The 19,212-nt window shown below is 43.8% G+C and overlaps 1 protein-coding gene across 1 annotated transcript in view; it reads left to right on the top strand.

Moving 5' to 3' along the window:
* Window positions 1-8,069, top strand: part of NRAS (NRAS proto-oncogene, GTPase) — a 23,801-nt gene extending 15,732 nt beyond the window's left edge. Inside the window, exon 5 of the mRNA XM_077481595.1 lies at window positions 1-8,069. This exon is cut by the window's left edge and continues 1,327 nt beyond it. The gene's annotated coding sequence lies outside the window, so the exon portion shown is untranslated.
* Window positions 8,070-19,212: the final 11,143 nt, after the last annotated feature.

The following is a 19,212-nucleotide window of genomic DNA, read 5'->3' as shown; positions in this document are numbered from 1 at the left end:
CTACCCATAGAGCTTATTATTTAAAACAGAAATCTGTCAGAGGTTTGTGCCTAGACTAAGTATTCAGAGCAGTGTAGCACAATTACTACTTTGTTGCACTAGTAAACAAAAAGCATATTAACCCCTGCTTTCCCATCCTTTAACTGGCTATTATATCAGGGGGTGGGAAAGTCTGCCTAATCGTCTAACCAGTGTGCTTGGCTGTCACTGTGGTCACATGATTGGGAGCTGGTTCCCATTCATTAGTACAGACCAAGAGCAATCTTTGATAGCTCCGTCTCAGTGCTGTGCACGCAAGCTCTGCAAAAAATACAGTACCCCTAGACTCGTGTGCAGTGTGTGGGCGTTAAAGCCCACCCCCTTTACCACTGCACATATGCATTACATAGGTGGCAAGAGTTTACACTCCCAAGAAAGAAATCCTTTGAGAGGTTTGTGCCTAGATTTGTATTAAGAGCGGTAAAGCACAATCACTTTGTTGCACTAGTAAACAGAAAGCATTATTTATAATTAAAGTATAAGGGGAAGCTTATAATACACTCCATAAAGATTTAGGCTGAATGCACATATGCGTTGACTGGAATTTTACTGCATTGTAAAGCACCTTTGTGTACTGCACATGTCGCTGTACAACAGCACAGCGCATCAAGCTCCTGTACAGTGACATGGACGAAGTGTACTTTTTATACACTTCAAATAAAGTTTTTACAAAAAAAACCTGAGCTGCGTGATGCTCTATTTGCACACTACACCGCCCCCTACCACAGTCTGAACAGACAGCTGCCAGAGAGGTAAAGCACTCCGGCAACTGTCCATTCCAGTATGAATTCAACATTACATTAACGCGGAACTATACTCGCTTCCACTCCAGCAATGTGTTGCCAGAAAGCTCCCTCGTCAGCCACAGACATCATAAGAGAGTCTTCTTTTGGGTTGGGAGTTCATATTTCTCTGCAGATGCCTAAACTGCATCCTGAGCTGTGCATGTGCAGCTGAGTGTGCATTGCGAACAAGCTGGAATGTCTCTTCTACATTCAAAAGCTGCCTGTTTGCATGTTTATTTTCTAAGTAAACATCTACTTTAAGCCAATCGTATCTACATGTTCATTTAAAGGGCAACTCCATTTTTGTGGGAACAAAATATATAGCATATACAATTGCTGCACAAGTCATATTTTCGTTCAATGTTATTAAAAATTACCTTTTCTTTATACATCATGGGACACAGAGCACCATAATAATGACTATCTGGGTTTATATGCTACCTTCAGGTGAATGGACACTGGCAACTAATAGTAAGAAAGTTCCTCCCATTTAACCCCTCCCACACGGGAAGTACCTTTTTGGGTTTTTTTGCCAGTGTCTTGAAGGGACAGGCAGCAACAAGTTCAACTATCTCTAGGTGGATTGACCAGGCTTATGGGTTAAAACACAAGGTTCCACCTTGGTATTTAAAAGCACACTCCACTAGAGGAGTTGGTGCATCATGGCCAGTGCGCCAACATGTGTCTATGGCTCAGGTTTGCAAAGCAGCCGCTTGGTCTTCGGTTCATTCGTTTACCAAGTGGATGTTAGATCTCAAAAGGAGACTGTTTTTGGCCACAGCGTGCTGCAAGCAGCTTTATAGGTCCTGGGCCCGGATGGGATTTAGGAATACTGTGTTCTCTCCCCTCAAATGCAGTGCTTTAGGACATCCCAGATAGTCATTATTATGGTGCTCTGTGTCCCCTGATGAACAATAAAGAAAATAGGATTTTACAGGTAAGCTGTTTTAAAAATCCTATTTTCCTTTTCAATCTGCAGCACTGTAATTTTCTGTAAAATGCAATATGGCAGCCTGGAGGCGTTCTGTACGCGGTGTACAGAAAGCCGCCCCCCCCCCCCCCCCCAAAATATATAATTTCCTGTTATTGTGATTGGCTTACTGATTTTCCCAGAAGTCTGCACTCTGATACCAGTTAGATTTTGGCATCCCTTGTAACAAGTGTATTTTTTTGGTGAGATACTCTGAAAATCAAATCATGTCTAAAGGAATGCAGACCCTGAGGCCGCGTACACACGGGCGGACTGTTCGCCCAACTTTGTCCGCTGAACAGTGTTTCAGCGGACAGTCCGCTCGTGTGTGTGGGCTTCAGCGGACAGTTTCAGCTTCAGCGGACAGTCTGACGAACAAAGTTTTTCGGAAATCCCGTAAAACTGTCCGCTGAAACTTGGTTTGAGCGGACAGTCCGTTCGTGTGTAGGCTTGTTCGTCAAACTAAGTCTCGCGCATGCTCAGAATTTACACGCCGAAGGTTGCATTGCAGTGTATAAGACGTCGTTTTTCTAGTCCCGTCGTATGTGCCGTTCACGTCATCGCGCACGGTTTCAGCGGACTGTACGTTCATCGTGTGTAGTCAAGTCCCTTCATGCTAATTTTGAGCGGACTGTTTGTCAAACTGTTTGACGAACAAGGTTGGGCGAACAGTCCGCCCGTGTGTACGCGGCCTGACACTTTCCTCATTAGAACCCTACAAGTGCAGCAGCTGATTGGTAATTCTAAAACCACTCACCACAGGACCTGTGCTCATGGACACAAATGGCTATTTCTTCAGAATAACGAGGTGGGAATCTGCAAAAAAGTTTGTTAAAATCCTTGCGAAGTACAAGGAGCACCCAGAGGGGAATGTTTTATTGAGAAAAAAAATAAAATAAATTGGAGTTACTCTTTAAAATGGATATCTATCTTCAGTGCAAATCTGTGTTCTGATGCTTAAAATAAGGCTTTGAGCATTCACATGTTTTGCATTCCTAGACAGTGGGAAATATTACATTTGGCACAGAAGTATTGCAAGCACAGTAGTGTTCCTTATTTATAGATCATGTAAGTGTACAGAACTTGCATTTGAAAACAATATTGACAATCCTTAACTAAGATGCACACATTTGGGTTGATTTACTAGAGGTTTTGAGACTGTTTTTCATATAGCAGTAAAAATGGGCAGCAAATTTGACTTTGACTCCAAGTATTTATTCATATAACACTGTAAATAAGGTGAATCTGTGTTCACGTTTATTTTGATTTTCTGTCCCTTGCACATAATGGGGAATTCAAAGTGAACTTCTTTTTTTTTTTTTTTTTTTTTTTTTTCCCCCTTGCATATGATTGAATGATTTAACTGAACACTGCTCCACTTTATTTACAAACCTGACAATCTAAAACCTTGAAGCGGGAGTCCGCATTTTTTTTTTTTTTTTTTTAAAGCCAGCAGCTACAAATACTGCAGCTGCTGATTTTTAAAATGACACTTACCGGCCCAGCGCGCCTGCGATGTCGGCACCCGAAGCCGATCTCTTGATTGTCTCTCGGGTGCTGCCACCGCCATCTTGGGTATGGGAATCAGGAAGTGGAGCCTTGCGGCTTCATTTCCCGGTTCCCTACTGAGTCGTGCTGCGCAATAAGGATGGTCCCCGCTGTCTCTGGGATCCGTGTGTTTCCCAGCAGGCAGCGGGGGACCTTCGGAAAGGGGCGTAGATTCTGCGGAAAGGGGCCTAGCTTCTGCAGAATCTACGCCGTAAGTGGGTGCAGATACCTGTACTGTACAGGTACCTGCACCCCCCTGAAAGGTGCCAATTGTGGCGCCGGAGGGGGGGAGGGTTCCAATGAGCGGAAGCTCCACTTTAGGGTGGACCTCCGCTTTAAGAGCCCGTTCACACTGAGGCAGCACGACTTGCAGCCTGACTGCCTCAGGCGACCGGGATCCAACTTTAGCGGCGGCTTGTGAAATGACTTCTGTATAGAAATCAATGCAAGTCGCCCCAAAAGTCGTACAGGAACCTTTTTCTAAGTCGGAGCGACTTGAGTCGCTCCGATTAGAATGGTTCCATTGCATAGAGCAGGACGCGACTTGTCAGGCGGCTAAGTCGCCTGACGGGTCGCCCCTGTGTGAACCGGCCCTTAGAAAATCAACCCATATCTTCCTTTATAAATTCTCCTTGGTGTCTTAATATTTTAGATCAGTTCTTTGGACACATTAAACAGATGTTATAAATGTATTTGTAATGATAACTAACTTTTTGTTTAGATCTACATTTTAGTCAGCAATTTGAAATTTGTATGTCATTCAGCTATGTGGCGCTTGAGTAGTTGCTGGCTGTCAAAGGCAGACCAATCAAGGACTGATTATTAGTAGAAAGGGCCTTTTGACCTTTCACAATAGACAATCTGCATGTTGCTGGTCACCTTTTATACCTGAGAATACAATGGAAGTAAACACGTTTTTTTACATATGAAATTGCAGTGTTCAGGGAAGCTCAAAAGGCATGATGATCTGTATTGCCATTTAGTTTTTTTACAATATGTTTTTATTTTATTGATTTTTAAAGTGCAAATTGCACACAGTGTGTTTTTTTTTTTTTTTTTTATAGTTCTGTACTGACTTATGATTTATTCCTTGGAAATGCCTTAAGATACCGTCAGTGTCAAAGTACGTACTTCTCCCCTACTCCAGTACTCTATGCTGGCATAGATGAGTAACAGTCCCACCCCTTTGCACAATGTTCTCGCACATGAAAGAGAAGGTGTGGAAAACCAGCCATAGATGGCGCAAAATCTCTTGAGTTCCCCCATCAACAGTGTTAATCTGAGGATCTGTCCTGTGGAGCTTTTGATGTACTAAAGGCAAATATACTGTGCATTTGCTGTAGATGTGAGCGGTAGCTCTGCTGTTTTATATCATCCAATCGTGTACAAGCAGAACATTTTTTTATTTTTTTTCCCCCCATGATTGGGTGATTTGGGTATTTTTGCAAACTGAAGCTTTACCTCATTTACTAATCTCTGGAGCAAGTGCACAGTATATTTGCCTTTAGTAAATCGACCCCATTGTGTTTTTGTGGGGGGCTGTCCCCACTGGGAGGACACAGTGATTACTGCTAGCATAGCCACTAGCAATAATTGCATGTAAAATCCAACAGGCTGGCTATACCGAAGTTGATCAATTGTTAAACTTTGGTATGCTCAGCCTGCCCACACATGATTCGAATCTCAGCTGGTTTCTGCTGGACCAGCCGAGGTTCGGACCATCTATGGCAGGCTTAAAACCTGTTTGTCATGTTACTGAAAGCAATACAGCAGTCATTGCTTTTAAAAGGCAAGTAGAGGTTAAGGCTGTGAAAAAGGAGGCTATTAGTAAAAGGTCCATCTAACTGAATACCTATTTCTGTAACTTCAGTTAGGTTTAACTGTAACTTGCATTATAGGACTATAAGAAACCTTTATCAGAATATATACAGATATATTTTTATTTATTTAGGTTACCTCTGTCTAAAATTGGATAAATTATGTATATGGTTTTCTCTACAGTTTTATTGCTTCAGTTAGATTTGTCAGGATATAAATTGTATTCAGAGAATAAGAATGTTATTGCTGTGAAGAAAATACTGTGATATTAATATCCAAAGTATCCTTTGCAGAAACTGCATTAAGGTCTATACAAGGATACTTTTCTGCACATTTATTTTGTGAGCCACTTGCTGCACATTCCTGAAGCAGAATTTGAATGTATCCCCATAACAATCGAGTTTTTCTTTTGTCTAAATTTTAAACGGGATTTGATTGCTATGAAAAACTGCAACATTTGGCTCCAGCTGTCAATGCTCCTTTGTTGATAAATTTGCCCTCATCACTGTTGCAGGTTTCTGAGCTCCAAGGGGAGTCATGAGCGGTGCACAGTGGTGTGGTCCGAAGCACTGTTTTTAAAGCTGGGTACATCCCTGTCAGCTTTGCACAGTCAGTTTGCAGCAAATGCAGCCTATAGCAGGCCATACACAGCGCAAATTTCTTTCCTGCAAGTATGTTGTACAGACAGTGCTAAGGGAATTGGAAATTGGCTTCTCCCTGTGGGGGGGCAAGCGAGGGAAGCCCTCGCCACTAGAAGACAATGATTATAGTAAATAATCGTAAGAGGATATGGCAGGCTGCTTGTACCCAAGTTGATTGAGCAGCTTGATACATTCAGCCTGCCCGTTAACGGTTCGAATCTCGGCTGGTTCCTGCTTAACTGGCTGAGATTTGGACTGTTTGGCTGGCATAAGTTTCCAAACAGATAATTGTAGTGAGTGTGAACCCTAAAATATTCTCCACCACAGAACCTTTATTTTGCCAATAAATCAAAGCTGTTTTACACATCAGTAGCATAAACTTGTTTACTTTATACATTTTGATGTTGGAGTTGCATTACTTTCCAGGTTTATTCAAGATGTGAATGCCATACACTTAAAACCTCAAATTTAAGCATACTTTTTTTATTGTAATATACTGTATATATTTTTTTATACTTCATGGGGCCTGCACCTTCTTCAAAGGTATGCTACATGACAGATTCGTGTTATGGCAAAGATGTTATGAGACTCTAAAGATAGGCCACTTTCTCCCATTTCAGTTTTGAGGACCACATTTCAGCTAAGTAAGCAGCAGATGCTCTATTATGGAAAGCACAGTTAATGTTTAGTGTGCCTGCTGTGAAGTCATTGCTTTGTGGGTCTCCAGCCTTCTCAGGTAGTGACTAATTGTGCATTGTGTATTTTTTTTTTTTTTGACCAGTGAAACGTGATGCATAAAAAGGAAAAAAAAAAAATCCTACGTGTTTCTTAGCTCTTCCTCTGTCTCTGTGAATACAACTCCTAGTTCTTTGTAAGAATACATTTACATATAAGGCACCTTGTGCTTGTGGTGCAGAGCAAAGTGTGAATGCTGCTATAAGCACCTTCATACTTCCATTCTGGAAGTCCTATGGTCTAAGTCCAGTGCTGACTACTTCTAACCTTCTCAGACAATGCCTGTCTTTTTTTTGTGGGGCTGGCACTGCATAGCCAGGAGGGTCTGCTTCCTAAGTGGAAGTGATATAAGCAGGGTTTTTTATTTGTAAAGTTGCCCATACATGATTCAGTGTTTTTTTTTTTTTTTTCTGTTTAGACAGGTGGCTGAATAAAAAAAACGAAACCAGTTCCCAGTCCACACATTTTGGTGTGCATGCAGGGATCCCCCCTTCTGTGCCATTGTATTCTGACAGCTGGGAGACTCCCCCACCTCCTCGTCATCAGAATACACAGTTTAACGCTGCAGCCTATTGGTTGCAATGCTGCTTAAACCTGAAATTTGCCAGCAGTCCCGTTCATGAGAAGTCGATAGATTGACTTCTCGTGAACAGAAATGGCCATACGTGAATCGCAATCCAGCTGGTCTCTGCTGAACTGGCTGAATTTCCAACCTGAGTGTGGCCAGCTTTAGACCAAGGCATGTTCAATCTATCTTACCCAGATGCACCATTAAATCAAAGTATTTGTTCAATGAATGCCGAATTTATGCTTTAAATATGTGCTTGTTAACCCAATTACTTTGTTGTACAGAATAATTTAGAACTTTTCTATGTCTTCAGATGTGATTTATTGGTATTCCTTTTCAAAGTGCTCTCAAGGTGTTTTTTCTAGTATAATAAACATGGTATTGGAGAGTCGTTTGACTCTGAAAAAAAGTTCTTAAATCCCAGTTAATTGCTTGTCAACAGGTAGCCTCAACCTGACAAAGTATATTCTCTACTGTGCAGTGTAAAAATCTTTGTAATAGAAGTAATTGCACTGCAGCAGTCCCCTTGAAGCCGATACTGAGCGTTCATTTTTTTTGCCTTTAAAAAAAAGTGAGGCACTGTAATGTGTAAATGGCAGCCATATTTTGTGACTGCACACACTTTGGATACCTCAGTCGGTTAGTGAGACTGCCTTCCCAGGAGGTAGTGGGCCAAAGCCAGTGACCACAGAAGCTGCTTTCCCATTAGAATACCCATTTTTTGGGGGGGATCCTGTTTATTTTTTTTTTTTTTTTCTCTCTGCAGTAGCAAAGACCTGGTGGGAAAGTGCTTGCCATGCAAGGTAAGCATTTGTTGTTTTGTTTTTTCACTACAGATCTACTTTAATCATTTTTAAAATTGTTGTAGCTGGATTACTGAAAATATGCTACAGAGTAGAAAAAAAAGTTGTAAAAATATCTGAAGAGACTTGTATGTAGAAATGTCAATAAACCTTTTAGTTCAATTTTGTTTCCATTTTATTCAGTCTTTTAGCATCTATGAGAGAAAATAATCATAACAGTATTGCTTTTTGAATCTGCTCTTAAATTGCAACATATTAAAATGTTGTTCCTGAAGATAATTTCAAAGTGCAAAATTTTAATATTACACATACAGTATGATGTAGTCTGTCAATAGCATTACTGAAGCAGTTCCATTATTTGTTCATTTTCCAATAATAGAGTGACCATGTTAATTTTGAAGTGAAATCTTGCAGCTGTTACCCTGTGGGCAGGCTAGTCTTTAGGTTTTAAATTTCATTTTAAATAGCGTTTATGTAAAGGACGATTAAAGCTTAACTTTATCTAACACTTTTTTTAAGCAGCTACCCCCCCCCCCCCCCCGTTTGTCTCGAGTAACCTGTGTTACTTTTTTCTGGACAGCTTGGTCTGCATTTAAATGTGAAAAAAATATAAAGGAATGTTAAATGAGAAATTATGATAATATTAAATACAATTGTTACAGAAAATTAACCACATGAATAAAAACTAACCACAATATGGTTTCTCCCAACTGCTACTTTTGCTTTACAGTTGGGCACTGTTGCAAGGAATGTAAAAATAAGGCATCTTCTGACATTCTCAAAAGGTAAAGCTGTTACAGGGGTATTCCGAAAAAAATAAAATTGTTTATTGTGTTTAACCACCTCATTACCGCACTATAGCCAAAAAACTGGCTCTCTAGTTCTAGGAGCACATCCATGGACTTCCTCCCAGAACCATGACCCCCCCTCCCCCCCCCCCCCCCCCCCCGCACCCTCTGGGCCTGCTGTGTTTTTAGCACACACCTGACCACAGATCGCCATAAAGGGCCAAATCACAGCGGCCCTTTACCATGTGTCCAATCACAGCTGATTACGTGTAAACAGACTTGCCGGTTAATGATAACCAACAAAGCTGTCGGCACATGAGTTACACTAATAGGGCACCGATCAGTTCAGCCTCATCAGCGCACATTCGTGAGGAAGAAAAATTACTTATTTTCAAAATGATGTAGCAGCAACTGACTTGTTTTAGTTTTTTTTTTTTTTCAAAATTTTAGATTTTGTTTGTTTAGCTAAAAAAAGCCAGAGAAATCTCTTTGTCTCAAAACCATAATAAAAATTGAATTTGTGTGCAGTGTTGCATGACCGCTCAGTTGTCATTCAAAGTGCGATGTTACTGCAAGCTCAAAATTGTCCTGGGCAGGAAGGGGTGAAAGTGCAAAGGATTTAAATGTAATATATTGCAGCTTACCAGTCCCTGGCTGTATAGGCAGCATTATTTTTTATTTTTTTTATTTTTTTTTACTCATAGGCGTTTTCCTAGTGTCACCAGGTAATCCTGTGAATAACACTCTTCCGGTCTCTTCATGTCCCCATGACTCATTTCTCCACTGTATTTATCAGGGCATCTATGGTTATGACATAGGCAGTCATGCTTCAAGGTCAGCCTAGGTACTATTCTTACATGGTTGGACTGGATGGTAATTTTTTTCAACTAGATGGAACTATGTAACATGATGGATGGTACTAGTAATTTAGTAAATAAAAAAAATGTTGTGCTTTCTTATAAAGTTGTAGTAAGTGACGGGTGAAACCTGCATTTGTGGGAGTATTTTCTGTACTTGCTGAAAATGTTCTTGGCCTTAAATGCAGGCAGCGCATCTAAAGACTGGTAAGCTGCAATATATTTTGTTTTTGATGTGCTTCAATGCTATTGACCGGTGCGATCATGTCATTTTTATTTTGCCCAAAGTTACAACTCAAAGTAAACCTTTCAAAAGTGTAGCATACACATGTAATTACATCACAGTAACTCAAACGGAACCAGGGATCTGTTTCGCAGAACTCCTCTCTTGGATTACCCCATTGTCCAGTTCATCTGTGCCCCAGCATAGGGCAGTTGCTGTATCGAGAAAGATGTAGGTTTGAGGTTTAGGTCGATATAAAGGTAAACAATATGTACTGCAAGTTATTCTGACGATCTTATCTGGGTTGATATTGTTTTACAAAAATGTTATACCAGGCTAGACCTACTATGATCGCTATGCTCTTTCATATCTTGCACATTGTCTTTGCCATGTGTTTGTAATAGGTATATAGCCATTGGTACACATTGTAGGGCCCTGTTATCATAGCTGAGGAATTCTGTTTTGTATGAAAAATTTGTCTTACCACTGGACTCTTCTCTACTCTGTAGTGTATAAAAGATAGTGCTGATGTTGCACTGTCAATTAAATAAATATACAATCCTATGCAATAACTAGATGTGCACTTAATTCATGAAAACTGGCAAATATATATAAAAATAGCTTCCATAGCGTCAAACTCAAGTGCCAATAACGGTGACTAATAAAAATAATTACACATAAAAGTCCCAATGATAAAAACGTGGGTGCAACTGCAAAATAAGGTGCTCTAATTCTTCCACATTCCTAATGGTGACCAGTGTGTGTCTTTTATGTGTATGACACTTCAGTGCTCACATTCCTCCTCACCTTAAGGCTGTAAGGCAACAGCATTGAGTGCCGGTAACTGTTCTAGGAAATCCTTGTGCCTCCACCTAACTGGGGATCTCTCTGTAATGAACGTAGCCGTTGGGACTGGATGAGCAGCAATATCTCCTTTATAAATAATCCCAGAGTTACACCCAGTCTCTTCCGTAATGGTGGTACAATGGTGTGATAAAGTTTCTCAAGCGGTATGGATTATAAAAACGGCATAGTCTTACATTCACATTTACTCACATTTCTAATCGTGTTGGTAATGCGAGTAAAATTATGCTGTTTTTATAATACCGCTTGAGAAACTATCACACCATTGGAGCACCCTTTTATTTATGTACAACCATTATGGAGGAGACTAGGTGGAACCCTGTGATTACTTATAAGGAGATATTGCTGCTCATCCAGTCCCAAGCCCTATGTCCATTATAGAGAGAGATCTGCAGTTAGGTGGAGGCACAAGGATTCCCTAGGAGAGTTACCTGCACTCAATGCTGTTACCTTACAGCAGTAAGGTGAGAGGCATGTGAGCATTGAGGTGTCATAGACATCGATCACTGTTCACTGTTTGGACTAATTAGAGCACCGTATTGTGTGCATGTATATATGTCTCTCCAGGTTGACATTGACGTTCTTCAGGTTCACAGATATGCCTCGTGAGATTGTGAGCAGACGGCTTTTGAGAGCCGATCACGAAAGTTCATGTACAATTATCCAAAGGGACATACTAACTTTTTCAATTACCACTAGTGAAATATCTAGCTGATGTTTGGAGTGCGAAGTCTGGGAGATCTGAGTAACGTTTTAGAGGTCCCGTTCCAGGGTGATCCCTAGTTCTTGGTCTAATTTTAAGGATGCGGATGGATTACATTTAAATGCTCCTTGCGCTTTGCCGTCTGGTAAGCACATTTGCATCTCGGTGGTCGGGCATCTGTTCACTTCTTGTGTGGAATCACCGTAGTGTTTTAATAAGAATTACCAGAGAGGATTTTGTTTTTCTGTAACCCCTTTTTTGTGAATGAACTGTCACTATATGGAAGCCATCTTCTACAAATGATATTTAACCGATGGGGACATTATGAATATTTGAAACTATTGGTTATAATTTCTCTTATATTCACCGACTGACACAGCTCCTCTCTTAGCCATTGGGTTGTTAGCCTTATCACTACGAGAATACTAGGCATTAGTTGTAACGCTATACTCAGAACTCTTAAGCCATATACACACACTATATCAGTTTTTCTGCTGAGTTTTTCCTTCAGATTTACCAAAACCATGTAATATGAGGTCAAACCTTAGGAGTTTCCATTTGTATGCAATCAGACAGGCCCTTGCACTACGTGGTTTTGGTAAACCTGAAGGAATAAATCAGCAGAAAATATGATAGTGTGTATGGGGCATGAGTTCTGCCTAGGGGGGCGGTCCCTTGGGTAACAACCCTCCTGTCTGCAGACAGACCTCAGTTTTATTTTGCCTAGTGAAGGAGAAGGACCTAGGGACCCTGCGGGCCCATCAGTCCGTTCTTCTTTTTTTTTTTTTTTTTATGCAGAAGCTTTGGCTTTTTGCGCAAGATGAATGATCCTGTGATCTGCTATCAACAGCCGGCTGGGTGACAGGCTGGATACCCTTATCCTTGTAGTCTCCCCAGTCTGGCCATTGAGCGTGTGCAGGCCGCAGCTACGCGCTGGGCAGGCCATGATGAAACCTCCGCTCCAGAGGTGGTCGGTGAGCTTTTATGCTCCGGGTCCACATATGACCGGGCTACTGATGTCTGCGTCACAGTGAGCCAAGCCACCCTGTACTGATCAGTGAGTGGTTCTGCAATGGAATGTCTCCCAGCTCTTCAGGACTGGTAAGTACGGCTCTCCCTGCCTCGGTGGGGCTGAGCAGCTGGGCATTCCCTGGGAGGTTGAATCGGGGGTCCCTCACCTCCCTCTCTTCTCTCCCTGTCCTTATGTCCCCTCCGGGGGGATGCTGCATGTGGCTGCTGAGCAGTGTATGTGTGCATATACAGGGGATCTCTGGTGGGCTCTCACCTGGGATGGGGGGCTGGCTAGCGGTGTCCTGGGTCCTGTGTGTTATGCCCCTGGAAGGTGCCTGTGCGGGTCTGCTGTTGTCTGGTGCGGCGCTGTGTCTCTGCCATAGTTTTTCTTTCTGTACCTCATGGAGCTGCTGGCGGTCATATTAGGTGGGGGCGAAGGCAGCATGCCTTCCTGGGCTTCAGCAGCCATTTTCCGAATGATCTCCTATTCAGGACACTGGCGGCCATTTTCTGGAAGCCTGAACACGTTTTCAGTGTTCTCTAGCAGCAGCATGACTCGTGCTTTCACAGCCATTTTCCCTGTGTTTTCTGTCTACTGGACGGCCTTTTTATTGAAGCCTGAGCACATTTCTAGAACGGTTTAGCGCCAATTCTGGCAGCTTCCACGGACACAGCTTTTGTTTCCTCTGCACTTGGGAGCACTCGGGGACTACAGGCACTACTTGTGGGACAGCACAGAACTCCTCAGGGTAGTGAGTCCGGTGGGAAAGAGCCCCTCAGTCAGCGGCAGCAAGGAGGGTGGGACTGTCGCTGTCCTAAGTCTCCTTCGGGTGGCAGACAGGGTAGGGTCAGCATGGCTTCAGAAACTGGTTTCTTCCCCCAAAATCCAGGCAATTGCAACCGGGTCACCTGCGGACTGTGCAGTGCCCATGGACACCCTGACAGCGGTCCTCAATTCGTTTGTTGCGTTAGAAGAAAGGTACACTAAAGCGGCCTTGTTCTCCCCCCCCCCCCCCCCCCACCCCCGTCCTCTGGGGAGATCTCCCATGCAGACTCGGGTTCTTCTGTGGCTGGTGACCCCTGCTCTGTCTTCTCAGATGACGCTGACCAGGACCATTCGGACAGTGAGGATGAGTCCGGGTCCAGGCGTGACAAAGCGCTTGTTGGAGCACTTATCACAGCTGTGCGCGATACCCTGAAGATTCAGGAGCCAGCGGATCCCTCTGCTGATGTGTCGGTCCCTTTTGGGTCCCGCAAGCCAGCACGTTCACCTAAGGTGTTCCCCTTATCTGACTTATTTTGACAAGTTCTTTTTCAAGGAATGGGGTCGCCCACAACTGACCTTTTCGGTCCCCAAATACATGGCGGTGCATTACCCTTTTAAAGATAGCCTTCTCAAAAAATGGTTGGCTCCTCTGGTCGTGGACTCCCCAGTATCCAGGTTAAATAAAGTAACCACAATCCCGATTGAGGGGACTCCTGCATTCAAGGATCCCACGGACAGGAAAGCCGAGGCAGTGGCTCATTCCCGGTTTATGGTTGTGGGGTCAGCCGTGTGACCAGTACTGGCATCCATACTTGTGTCACAGACACTGGCTGAGTGGGCAAAACTTTTGCACCGCGAATTGGGAGAGAAAACAGGCTTCTCCTGTCTGCGTGGAATTAGCAGACCAACTAGTGCAAGGCCTTAAGTACATCTGTGACGTAGCCCTGGATACTCTCCCTCTGTTGTCCAGGGCTTCAGTGTCAGCTGTGGTGCTGAGGCGTCTCTTTTGGCTAAAATGCTGGTCTGCTGACCAGGCATCCAAAAAAGCACTGACGGATCTTCCCTTCCTTGGCCTCTTTGGAGCCTCCTTGGATGACATTATTAAAAATGCCACCAGTGGTGAGAGTACCTTAATCCCACAGGCCAGGAAGGCTAAGGAGCCATGCCGTACGGCAAGGGCCCTCTTTTTCCGCTCACAAATGGCTTTTTTGTCCGCCCGGAGCTTTGACAAAATATCCCCAGCCCAACAGGGCGTCCAGACGGTCAAAAACATCCCTGGAACCGCAAGCCTGCGAATAAAAGTGCTACCGCGTGAAGGTTTGCCCCCACCCAGGTCTCAGGTGGGGGGTCGCCTTCGGGAGTTTGCAGCCCGGTGGGCCTCCCAGTTGTCTGACCAGTGGGTCTGCGATCTGATTTCCACAGGCTCCAAGATAGTTTCTCTTAGCCCCCAAACAGATTCTTTCCCTCCAACATACCCGTATCCCCGGCTCGCCGGGAGGCCCTCTTGGGGGCAGTAAGGGACCTGCTGAATCGCGGGGTGGTTGTACCAGTTCCGGAATCGGAATGCTTCCAGGGATTCTACTCAAATCTGTTTGTGGCTCCCAAGAAAAAAGGGGTATGTCCAATATTGGACCTAAAAGCCCTCAATCACTTTGTAAAAGTGCAGAGGTTCAGAATGGAATCAGTTCACTCAGTAGTCGCTGCACTCCATCAAGGGGACTCCCTGGCGTCCTTAGACATCCAGGATGCGTACCTGCACATACCCATATGCCTTTGGCATCAAAAATGTCTGTGGTTTGCAGTTGGGGTAAGCCCACTACCAGTTTGTGGCTCTTCCTTTTGGTCTGGCATCAGCCTCTCAAGCCTTTCCCAAGGTATTGGCTCCAGTTTTGGCGTTGCTACGGCAACGGGGATTGCGATCGTGGGATACTTGGATCTCCTGCTGAGGGCATCTTCCGCCTCAGAATTAAAGGAGGATGTGGCGATCACCATGCAGACCCTGCCAGAATTTGGGTGGCTGTTGTACCTAAAGAAGTTGGTGATCGTACCGACCCAGCGTCTGGAGTACCTAGGCTTACTGCTGGACTCCATGGAAGCGAAAGTGTTTCTCCCTTCAAACTGCACTCTCAGATCCGCGGTAAAACTGCTGAGGAACCGCAAGTGGTAGCCTTTGAGGCAGTGCCTTATGCCCAGTTCCACACCAGAGTCCTGCAGAAGGACATTTTGGCAAAAATGGGACAAATCTCCGTTGTCCCTGGATCGATAGATCCAGGTGAGCCAGTCAATCGGACTCACTGATATGGTGGTTGAGGTCCCTGGTGATTCAGTCAGGAAAATCATTCCTACCTCTGAGATGGATAGTGATCACAATGGATGCCAGTCTATCCGGCTGGGGTGGAGTGATGGGGGTTCAGTTGGCTCAGGCCCTCTGGTCGATGGAAGAATCCAAGTTGCCGATCAATCTCCTCGAATTGAGAGCAATCATGCTGTGTCTCTCCACATGGTCGACGAGACTGCAAGGGTGTCCGATCAGGATCCAGTCAGGCAACGCCACTGCGGTGGCATATGTCAATCGCCAAGGGGAAACAAAAAGCTCAGCCGCTGCACAGGAGGTCGCTCACATACTTCGGTGGGCAGAGTGACACATACCGGCCCTGTCAGCAATTTACATCCCGGGAGTGGAGAACTGGCAGGCGGACTATATGAGTCGACAGATGCTGGATCCAGGAGAATGAGCATTGCATCTGGAGATATTCAGGTTACTGTGCCTGAAGTGGGGCACACGAGACGTGGATATGCTGGCCTCCCGTCTAAATCGGAAGGTGGCAAGATTCGTGTCAGACGCGCTGGTGGCTCTGTGGGATCAGTACCAGCTGATCTACACCTTTCCTCCAGTGAAACTGTTACCATGTCTGCTTCGCAGAGTGGAAGCCGAGGGAATTCCAGTGATACTGGTTGCCCCAGATTGGCCTCAGGGTCCCTGGTGCGTCTGTTGGCAGACGCTCCCTGACGACTGCCGTTGGGAGAAGACCTTCTGTCTCAAGGTCCGATTCTCCATTCTGCTTTACCATCGCTGGCTTTAATGGCATGGCAATTAAGAGCCAGGTGTTGAGGAACCGGTGTCTGTCGGACTCGTGATCCCAACTATGTTTAGAGCACGGAAATCATCTTCTCGGAAGATGTACCATTGTACCTGGAAGGCCTACATCTCCATGTGTGAGGAGAAAGGATGGCATCCACACTCCTCCTTCTCTATATCCAGGATCCTGCTGTTTCTTCAGCAAGGAGTAGACCAAAAATTGGCATTGAGCACCATTTTTAAAGGGCAAACTTTTTGGCTGTCTTTTTTTTCAGCGACCACCGGCATCTCACTCCTTTAGTGAGTACCTTCGTTCAGGGGGTACGACATGTAGTCCCTCCGGTGCCTCCACCATTACACCCTTGAGATTTGAACCTGGTGTTGTCGGCGCGTCAAAAACCGCCATTTGAAAATATCAGGGAGATTCCCCTGTTGACTCTTTCCCAGAAAGTGGTCTTTCTAGTGGCCATCACATTGGCCAGGAGGGTTTCGGAACTGGTGGCCTTGTCTTGCAAGTCACCCTATCTGGTTATCCACAAGGATAAGGTGGTGGTGCATCTGCAACAGTCTTTTCTACTGAAAGTGGTCTCGGCTTTTCATATCAATGAGGACATTGTATTACCATCTATGTGTCCTAAGCCGAAGCACCCTAAGGAGGTGGCCCTTCACGCTCTGGATGTGGTTCAGGCTCTGAAGGTGTATTTGTCTGCCACGGCTCCCTTTCGGAAGTCACTCACTGTTTTTCAGTGGCTGGTCCAAAGGAAGGCATGTCGGTCTCGTCGGCCACCATTTCTAGGTGGATCAGACAGATTGTGGTACAAGCCTATGCCTTGAAGGGGCAGGTGCCCCCCTTTCCGGTCACAACCCACTCCACAAGGGCAATCGGAATGTCTTGGGCCTTCTGAGACTTAGCGTCTGTCACTCAGGTGTGTAAAGCAGCGACCTGGTCGTCTGTCCACACGTTTACCAAGTTCTACAAGGTAGACGTCAGTGCATCGGCTGATGCCCGTTTTGGCCGCAAAGTTTTGCAGGCGGCCGTGTTGAACATGCAATATATATTTTCTGTTTTTCCAATAGGCACAGTACTGTTATGTTAATGCACTGTTGCATTACTTCCGCAGTTTTGGTGCGGTTTTGGGTAATCACTCCTGTTGAGGATACTCACACACTGTTGTTTTTTGTGGGTAAAGCTTCACTAGTTCCCACTTGCCATGGTGGATGAAGTTTTTATGCTGTTTTTTCCCACCCCTCGTTTGGCACTGCTTGGGGATGTCCCAATGGCTAAGAGGAGCTGGGTTGGTAAATATAAGAGAAAATAGGATTTTTTTTGTACGCACCGTAAAATCCTTTTCTCTGTAATTCACCGACCGACACAGCACCTGCCCCTCCTTTTATCTTTTCGTTATACTGCTTGTTGACGTACTGAGGTCTGTCTGCAGACAGGAGGGTTGTTACACAAGGGACCGCCCCCCTGGGCGGAACTAAGAGTTCTGAGTGTTGTGTTACAACTAATGCCTAGTATTCTCCCAGTGATAAGGCTAACAACCCAATAGCTAAGAGGAGCTGTGTCGGTCGGTGAATTACAGAGAAAAGGATTTTACAGTGAGTACAAAATATCCTATTTTTTCAATTGCATGAAACAATTGTTTATAATTATATATTTTTTCAGTATTGTATTGGCACAGCTCTTCAGTTTTTCATGTATATGTGTACATACATTTTTATTTTATATATACATAATAATTTTTATTTTTTTCAGTCATCTATAATACTGAATAGAGCATTTATATAGCCGGTTACTGGGATCTATCCAATAGGACCATATTTTTTGTTGGCTCCTCTGTTTTTACGTAATTTTTTTTCTTTTTAGTATATAATTAAGTTTCTCACACCATTATTTATGGTTTGGGGGAATAGGAGAGGTCCATTTTTGTCCAGTAAGTTTACGTGCTAAATATAGGGACCAAGTCCGCATAATGTGAATCTCTTCTGCTCATACTCCATCAGGGATTATTCCCAAAAGTGTAAGTTTAGGGGTCTCTATCACTTCCGTAGAACGTAATAAATGTAAAGTTTTAAATACTTTTTTTTCCCCAATAATAACGTTTGGGGCATTGCCAAAGCATGGAAAAGAGAACCGTTAGACAAAGCACAACGAGGGCAAAATGGTGTTATAGCTTTTCCCCCAGGCATAAAGCTTTTGTGGGGTATGAGCCCTATGTATAATAAGTTGCGTGAACCTTTGGGATGGCGAGAGAGAGACCTCGGGTAAAGCCCAAGCCCACTCTCCCTCGTCCAAAGATTCTATATCCCTTTGCCAAAGAGTAAAACTACCTGTATTCGGGTGCTATTTGTGATTTGTAAGACAGAATAGAGGTCTCCTATTAACCCTTGCTGTGTACAAGATGTAGAAACTTTCAAAGGCTGACTTTGTAGTTCATGATATCAAATAAAAATTTCTAACTGATAGCGTTTAAGTATATTAAAAGGTAATCAAACATCCCTTTTGTATAACTGATATAGAAATACTATACCAGCTTTCTTCCACTTTCTGCCTCCCTTAACCCTTTTAATGCCTAAGCCTATTTGTCATTTGTTGCTTGCACGTTTAAAATCCAGATTTTTTGCTAGAAATTTACATATCTATATCATCGTTGCAATATTTTGTGTCACACGGTATTTGTGCAGTAGTCTTTCAAACACAATTTTTTGGGAAAAAAACAATTTCATGAATTAAAAAGAAAAAAAAATGAAGCAGTAAAGTTAGCACAATTTTTTTGTGTAAGATGTTACGTCGAGTAAATAGATACCTAACATGTCATGCTTTGAAATTGCACACACTCGTGCAATGGCGACAAACTACGGTACCTAAAAATCTCCATAGCCAACACTATTTGAAAAAAATTACCCTTTACCCAGTTTAGAGTAAGAGGAGGTCTGGTGCTAGAATTATTGCTCACGTTCGCAGCGATGCCTCATGTGTGATTTGAACACCATTTACATATGAGGGCGTG

The sequence above is a fragment of the Lithobates pipiens genome, unplaced genomic scaffold (assembly GCF_037356315.1).
Source record: "Lithobates pipiens isolate NorthernLeopardFrog02 unplaced genomic scaffold, aLitPip1_a1.2 Scaffold_16, whole genome shotgun sequence".
Classification (NCBI taxonomy): Eukaryota; Metazoa; Chordata; class Amphibia; order Anura; family Ranidae; genus Lithobates; species Lithobates pipiens.
This window is presented reverse-complemented; position numbering and strand designations above follow the sequence as displayed.